The sequence below is a fragment of the Humulus lupulus genome, chromosome 5, assembly GCF_963169125.1.
Source record: "Humulus lupulus chromosome 5, drHumLupu1.1, whole genome shotgun sequence".
NCBI classification, from domain to species: domain Eukaryota; kingdom Viridiplantae; phylum Streptophyta; class Magnoliopsida; order Rosales; family Cannabaceae; genus Humulus; species Humulus lupulus.
This window is the reverse complement of record NC_084797.1, coordinates 154965512-154974482: the sequence shown is the minus strand read 5'-3', so window position 1 is coordinate 154974482 and position 8971 is coordinate 154965512.

Genomic DNA, 8971 nt, shown 5'->3' with positions numbered 1-8971 from the left:
CTCGATATCGATCCTACTACCCGGTTTAGTAGAATTCAACATCCCAGAGGCTAGGACTCGGTCTGAAAGCCTTTATTCACACGTTTTTAACGGGATTCTCTATTATGGTTGTGCCAGGTTATCTCTAAGGGCCCAGAACCAAGATCGTGCTCAAGGGTTTTTCTTAATATACATTTCACTTTGACCTAAGGTAAGAAAACAGCACCCAATACGTGTTAAATGTGATTATCTACGTGGTTAGGGCTCGACCCCGTTAAGGAACATGGTCATTACTATGTTTGTATCTAATTGTATTAAATGTATGATTAATATGTATGCATACTTGTATTATGCAAAGTATGCTTATCAATAACTGGTTATATGTATATCTGGTTGTTTAATGTGATTATGAATAGGGCTCGGACCCCTGAGAATAAACATGATTATGATTATGTATGTGATTAATTGATTAAGCATGTGTAAATGCTCTGTTTTGGGATAAATATTAAAAAGGTGTAGGCTTGTTTGCGTTATTTGATTGAAAAGCCTTGGCTCATAAGTCAAAGGGGGTAATAGCGCGCTGAGCGCTGGCCGATATGGTTAGGCCTAATCAGGAGCGCTCTGTACGCTTGTCCAACCCAATGCTCGTGGAAAATTAAAGTGCTAGGTACGCTAGGCCAGCTCTAAGGCTGGTTATACAGAGGATAGGCCACGGGCCCCCGAGGTGACTCATTAGTCCCATATCCTAGGGTACTGGGCCCCAATATGACTTATTAACCTTTTATTTAGGGCAGCGAGCCCCCGTTATGACATGGTAGTCATTTATTTATAATTGTATGCATGCATGAGTAGTTTATTACTACTGGGCATGCTAAATATGCATCTGGAATCCGTATTTACTGTCCATGCATATGTTTAAGTTTTCTTGCTGAGCCTCGGCTCACGGGTGCTATGTGGTGCAGGTGAGAGGAAAGGAAAGTTGGACCATCCATGAGTTGGAGAACTTTGGTGGCGAAGTGCACATTTGCGGCTGCTCGACCACCACGGTCGGGGTTATCTTGGAGAACTAGGGTTGTATCCCTTATTTTGCCGCTTAGGTCGACTGGTTGTAACTTTTGTACTGTAGTAGACCTTTTAAACATCTATTTATGTTATTTTGGGATCCCATGTATGAATGCAAATATTTTTAATGAAAAATCAATGTTTCCTTTTGACCAAAATTTTTAACCCTAAACCATGTCACTAACCTTAGTTACATGTTTATAACCAAGTGACTTGATTAGCAAGTCTGACACTATTTAAAGTACACAGTGTAACGGTCCTTGTACAATGAAAGCACCAAAATTTTGATTGCTCTTTTCGCTATCAACCTAATAAGAGAGTTTAAAGAAAGTAATGGAAAAGAACAAAAGGATTTTACGTGGTTCGGGCTATAAAAGAGCCCTACGCCACGAGTCTCTAGTATTTAGTGAGCTTGAAGCTTGTTTGGCGCAAGCACCAATGGTGGTTTTCAGGGAGCATATATATTGCACTTGGAGACATCCACACCTTGAGGATGGACCTCGGGGGGTGGCCTCCCTTGGAGACATCTGCGTCTGGCTGATTCGAGGTACTTGGAGGAGTTCACACTCCGAGAACACCACGTCTTGTCTTATTGTTAATTACTCCTAATCGCCACGTGTCTGGTGGTATAAACACGGACAACAGATGGCAATTTCTGGGCTGATACTGTTGAGATGTTTGTATCATTTTGGTATTATTTATGCTATTGATGGAAATTTCTAGGTTTATTATTTATATTATTTTAATTTTTTTTGTTTAGCAACAATGGAAAATCGACGCTTTTGATCTTCATAGCATCAATTTTTCAACTGTCGCCTCTAACTATACGAAACTTGTCACCAAAATAAGCGTCGGTTTCAAAATTGATGTTAAAATCAATAGTTTTGGTTTCAAACCGATGTGGAATGATATTTTTTATGGTAGTAAAGAGACAATACTTTCAATATTTTTTTTTTTTAAATCAATACATGAAAGAAAAAAACATAAGTTGAAATATAAGAATACTTTGATGTCATTAATTTAAAATTTTCTTCACTTTCCCTCATGTTCTCTTTCCTTTTCCTTCACTTTCTCACTAATCAAATGATATCATATCAAATTTTAATAACAAACCAACACACAAATTAACATACACAACTCACTAATCTCAAACCACACACCAAATGACAAACCAACCACTTCTCACCCATCCAAGCTCCCTCGACAAAGACATCTCCCAACCCATCACCGAGAAACTCGCCCAAGACCAACTGCCAATGCAACCCTGCTCCTTCGATTATGACCCAGTTGCCTCTCACCCAGCCAACCTCGCAACATGCCACAACCCTTCACCTTCGACGGTGGCCTCTCACCACAGCCCAACCTAGCTCTATGACCAAGCTCTGACCTATGTTATTGACTATGCAGTAATACGAATTAGGGAAAGAAAGCAGGGACGGTCCCACTCTGGGCCAATAGGGGGTTGAAGCCTCCACTAAAAAAAGATCTATGTAAATATATTTTTCATTCATAAATGTCCACTAAATATTTTTAAAAAGCCCATAATGTTTTTTGAAATAATTAAGTCGCACAAAAATAGATAGAATTACTAAAAATAATTGTAATTTTTGTTTGAAGTGGGTAACTATAATTTTTATAGTTATTGATATCTGTTATTGTATATTTATTTCATTCCAAGTCCCCACTGAAAAAATAATAATAATAAAAAACCATGGGTTTGTTACTAAGAGGAGAAAGATGAAAAAGATGAAGAAAAGAAAAAGAGAAAGAGATTCATGGTTAAGTGTTTTTTTAAAAAAAAAAAATTTAAATATATTTACATTTAGATTTATTTAGGTTATAATTTTGTTTAAACTTTGGTTTAATTAAACTATTGTTTTTTAGTTTCTTAATAGAACTATTTTATTTAATTTTAATTAAATAAAATGTAATGTATATATTTTTTAAATATTTATTTTTAAGTTAAAATAATTATATAGTAATTGTGTGGTAATGACACCTCAACTTTATTAGGCCACGTAAATGCAACACGAACATAATTAAGGGTGTCCATAGGAAGATATTGACAAACACACTATCTTGGTGATGTTGGATATTTTTGGCTTTAAAAAATTAAGTATATCAGTGTAAAAGTTGCAAAATATTAGGAATTTTTGTCTTCACTTACTCTATAAAAATATTAGCCAAGTACCTCTTCTTTATTAAAAATATTAAAATTTATTTTCTATTCTGGTTTCTAAAGGCATAATTTTAAAAATAATAAACAAAGAACAATGTCCAATAGATCTCAATTTTTTTACAATAAAATAATTTCTTATATTTTTCTTTATGAGTATTGCTAAGGGACACCAGTGGTACCCAATACTACATGATGTATGATACAGTTATTATGCAATTCAATATAGATCTCCTACATATTTAAATTTAACGAGTGTTACATAATGTGATGTTGTACACCTTAAGATACAAAATACCAACATTATTTATTTACGTGTACTTAAAAGTAACCATTAATATTAAGATGTATAAGTAGAGTTTGGACCAACATTATGAAGCTGTCCAAGTAGGACGACCTTATTGACTATTCTTCAAGCCGAAATGGCTCTCTGGCCAACAATCAAACGCGTTCATACTCATATTATTCTATACATGTATATATAATAGTCATGTATTATGGATTTCTCTTGACTGTTTCTAGGCGGATTTTAGAAAGCTATTGAATGAATTTTATGCATTTGTTTTACTCTAATTGATCATTTGCACTTGGGTTAAATCGATTTATTATTAAAAGAAACAAATGATATTTTTTGTATATAATATTATGTTAACACGTTCTTATCATTTGACAAGTGGCATTGCCACAAGGGGTCCCCAACCCTTTACTTTTTGGTCCGAGGGTTTTTTTTTTTTCTGAATACCCTACTCGTTGACGATTCAAATCATGTGTGTTTTACAAAATTGGTTAAAATATTGCCTTAGAGCAGATTTTTATTAAAATATTTTCAATTAAAACATCAATTCTTGGATTATTGACAATGCGATAGGTTCAAAGTAGCGGAAAATGTGGTTGAAGAACTAAGAATGCAATATTATATTTGAAAATATTTTCACCAAAATCGGGTTTAGTATACTGTTTTGATCTATTTTGTAAAACACAGTCATTTAACAAAACACATGTGCCAATTGCGTATGGAAAAAAACACAGGAAGCAAACTGATACTTTCCCTACAAATAAATATATAAATATATATAAATCTTACATTTTCAAATATTAAATCGTGGGATCTAAATAAATAATTACTTTGAAATTTTTTAATGGTTGTAGAAGTTACAATCATAACAGAGAGACTATCATCTTCTTGTACAAATTTGGATCAAATATCTCCCCCAACTTTTCCGACAAAGTAATCTTTAATGTGACTGAACTATACGTAAAATTTAACAAAAGTTAATAATTTAATAAATAGAAAAACAAAATAAAATATATGACATCTTTAAAAAAATTAAGTACAATAACAAACCTATATATATATATATATTTCTAGTATTACTTTTATCGATTAACTTATACTTACTAATTTGTTTGAACTTTGATGTCTCTTTTTTTCCAACCACCTCCAATAATCTCAATATCATCCACACCACATAAACATTCGACAACATCTAAAATATGATAGAAAAATAAGATGGATATATTAGAATATGAAGATCAATAATTTAAAATAAAAACTTTACATATAAAAATAATAAATAATTGAATAATTACCTGAGAGGATTGTATTATTATTAGCACGTAAATTAATCAAATTTGAAGATATGAATTTAGAATAATCCATTGATCAGAATGTTAACAATTCATTCTTCTAGCCTCTTAAGTGAAATTGTAACCAAAAAAATAATGTTATGGTCATTTGAAAGTGGTCCATACTCACATATGCTTGCAACAACCTTCAAATTATTTACACTAGACAAAGAACCATCACTTAATAGCAACCTAGGCATTAAATTTTTCCTAATTGTTGCATGCATTAGATTTTCAGGTGACAAAAATATATAGCACATTAGTTAAATATAAAATAAAAATAAAAGGAGGAAAGAAATTTTGTTACAACCTTCTAATAAAATAATTATTAATTAATTATTATGTTTAACTTTCTAGTTTTGCAGATTTGGTTATATATAATTTGAAATCAAAATATATAGTTTAATATATGCAAAATTAGATGTTATTTTAGTGGTAATTTAGTTAAATAGTTCAATAATAGACATTAATTAAAGATGTGAATTAACTAAATGAGAAAAAAAATTAGAAAATTCAAAATATATAGTATTTAATATATGGAAAAAAAATAGCATTTTAGTGGTAGCTTAGTTAAATAGTTAAATAATATAAATACTAATTAAATATGAGATATTAATTAAAGATGTGAACTAATTAGATGAGAAAAAAGGGAAAGAAAATTCAAAATATTTTATATAGTATTTAATATATATGTGTGTTATCCCCAAAATTTTGTTCGAAGACGTGGCAATCAGATGGAAGAAGTGGCAATGCATGGTCAGTAAATGACACATTAATAGTCAATAAATGTGTTGACTAAAGAAGTGCAAAGGTTGGAAGTTGACCTACGGAGTTGTGATATTACTAGTCAGGAAATTAATTTTACCAGGTCAGGAAGTGATTTTCCCGACCAGGTAAGGTTTTTGACCGACCAGTGATGTATCTTGGTCGACCAGTAATGTGTCTTGGCCGACCAGATAAAGTTTTTGACCGATCAGTGAGGAATTCTACTCGAACAGGAAGTTGCTTTGTCCAACCAGTCACTTCAGTAAGATGTTGCATCCGACTAGTCATGTCAGAGAATCCGACCAGCAATGTGTGTTAGCCAATCAGTTACTTCAGGAGGTGGTTTGGCCAATCAGACATCTCAGGGATGGAGCTCACTTGACCAGACACACAATTTGGCCGACCAATCATCTCATCCAACCAGCTATGTCAAATTGAGGGTGTAGCCAACCGGATGTGTCGAAATCTCAAGAGATAACCGTCCAGTGACTCTTCAATAAAGCCTCAGTAACAACTTCAACCCGAATTTCTCGTAACTACTGCAGGAATCTCTCAGATATCCCGAAGTATTAGCTATATTGTTGTGATTTGAATTTATTTATTGTTTCATTAATTAAAGTTGGTTGAAACAACCAGAGACCCCGTCAAAACGAGATAGTTTTCATGTGCGATCCATGAGCCTATAAATAAAGAGCTCATGTCATCATTGGGGGGGGTGGTTTGATCTTTTTTATACTAAGAAAACTCTTTACTTTTGAGACTTTGGGACCGTTACTTGTGGCATTCGGGGAGCGTTTTTTGAGAATTTAGAGAGAAATATTGTACTTTTCTACTTATACTTGAGAAACTCAGTTGACTAAGGTTCATTTGATCTTAAGTGTAGGCTACATATATCGCAAACTCTAAGTGGATTAGACTATTACTAACAAATTAGGGCAGAATCACTATAAAATTACTTATCTTATTTATTTTCTATTCAAGGTTTATTGTCGTTTTTGCATCTACTCGCAGTTGGCCAAAAACGTGGTCAACAATGTGGAAAAATAAATGTTATCTTAATGGTAGTTTAGTTAATAGTTAAATAATATATATTAAATAAATATGTGAATCAATTATATATAATATAATACTAGGTGGAAGCAACATGCACTATACGTTTACTTAGTTTTAAAATTGTAAACATTGTCTATAATTTTAATAAAAGTTGGTTCACTGTTTTTTTTAAATATATATATATAATAGAATGAATTATAATTCTATAGTATATATAAATATTGTTGTACCCTAATTTTAGCACGAGGTCATTCGTTCAGCTCGGGTACAGCTGGCAGATAGATACACGGAGAGATAACCGAGGGAAATAATATCTTAATGTTATCCACGTGGGCATACGTGAATATAGTTGTCTTGAGTTTATCCTGAACTAAGGGTGCAATGGTTGTGAAGCGTGAGCTCGGAATATTAAATAGCTGTCGAAGCACGAGCTTGGAGGAGATATCCAGATCATGGTAATTCTAGTATATTGCCCACTCAAGGATCCCCAGAGACTCAGGTTCCCTTTATACATTTATTTATGACTCAGTTGACTTTTCTACTTATACTTGAGAAACTCAGTTGACTAAGGTTCATTTGATCTTAAGTGTAGGCTACATATATCGCAAACTCTAAGTGGATTAGACTATTACTAACAAATTAGGGCTGAATCACTATAAAATTACTTATCTTATTTATTTTCTATTCAAGGTTTATTGTCGTTTTTGCATCTACTCGCAGTTGGCCAAAAACGTGGTCAACAATGTGGAAAAATAAATGTTATCTTAATGGTAGTTTAGTTAATAGTTAAATAATATATATTAAATAAATATGTGAATCAATTATATATAATATAATACTAGGTGGAAGCAACATGCACTATACGTTTACTTAGTTTTAAAATTGTAAACATTGTCTATAATTTTAATAAAAGTTGGTTCACTGTTTTTTTTAAATATATATATATAATAGAATGAATTATAATTCTATAGTATATATAAATATTGTTGTACCCTAATTTTAGCACGAGGTCATTCGTTCAGCTCGGGTACAGCTGGCAGATAGATACACGGAGAGATAACCGAGGGAAATAATATCTTAATGTTATCCACGTGGGCATACGTGAATATAGTTGTCTTGAGTTTATCCTGAACTAAGGGTGCAATGGTTGTGAAGCGTGAGCTCGGAATATTAAATAGCTGTCGAAGCACGAGCTTGGAGGAGATATCCAGATCGTGGTAATTTTAGTATATTGCCCACTCAAGGATCCCCAGAGACTCAGGTTCCCTTTATACATTTATTTATGACTAGACTGTCATAATTATTATCCGAGATAGCAGGTTCCTGTTATCAAATCATATCCCAATATAAATGAGAATTATTTGTATTAAATGTAATTATTATATAAATACATGATTGACTCACACGGTTACCCAAACCTGTCCATGGAATCCCCCTATAAATACTGGGAATATTGGATAGGAAAGGGGACCATTATTCTGTAATACAAAAACTCTACCAAAATAGAGAGAGAAATAGCAATAATATTGACTCGTGGACTAGGTGAATTTTAACCACTGAACCACGTAAAAGTTATGTGTTCTTAAGTAAATTTTGATTATTGTTTATTACGGTTTATTATTAAGCACTAATCTGCCTTATTATTTCTTAATACACTTTGGCGAAAAACCGCTTCAACAGTTTGGTGCTTTCATTGAGAGAAAATTAGTACTTCGTCAAAATCCCAGTCGATTCTCATCATGGTGCTCACTCACTCAATGCATGATAATGAGATAGAACAACCTGGTGGGCAGGAGGCCCATCATACTACTGTTTCGAATGAACGTGGCCCTGAGATTCAGCAATGTCCGAGAAAACAACCGGCAGGTCAAGGTGACACTGGGATTTCGGTGTCATTGCCGCCGAATCCAAATCCAAACTACCTAATAGCCATTGAGTTGGAAAACATGCAATTGGGAGCCATCTCTCTAAGGCAAACAGGCAGATTGAGGAGGTTTTGGTCGTTACCCTCTCTTGTAACCGACGTCATTGTCGGAAAGAGGCAAAGTGGGTCTCACAAGTCCCACAAGAATAATTGATCCAAAGCAATTCGATTATTCAGAACCGCCATTCCAAGTTCTATACCTGCGGAGCGAGATCACCAAAATGCTCGACCCAGCGACCATCATAGGGGTCGTCAGCATGTCAGTCGGTCGGTTAGGACTGCAACCCCAAGTTCGGTGCCTTCTTCACAGGTCCTCAAGAATGCCCATGGAAATCCATGAGGAGGGGCTGGGATAGGCTCACAAAGACCAAATGTTCCAACCAACC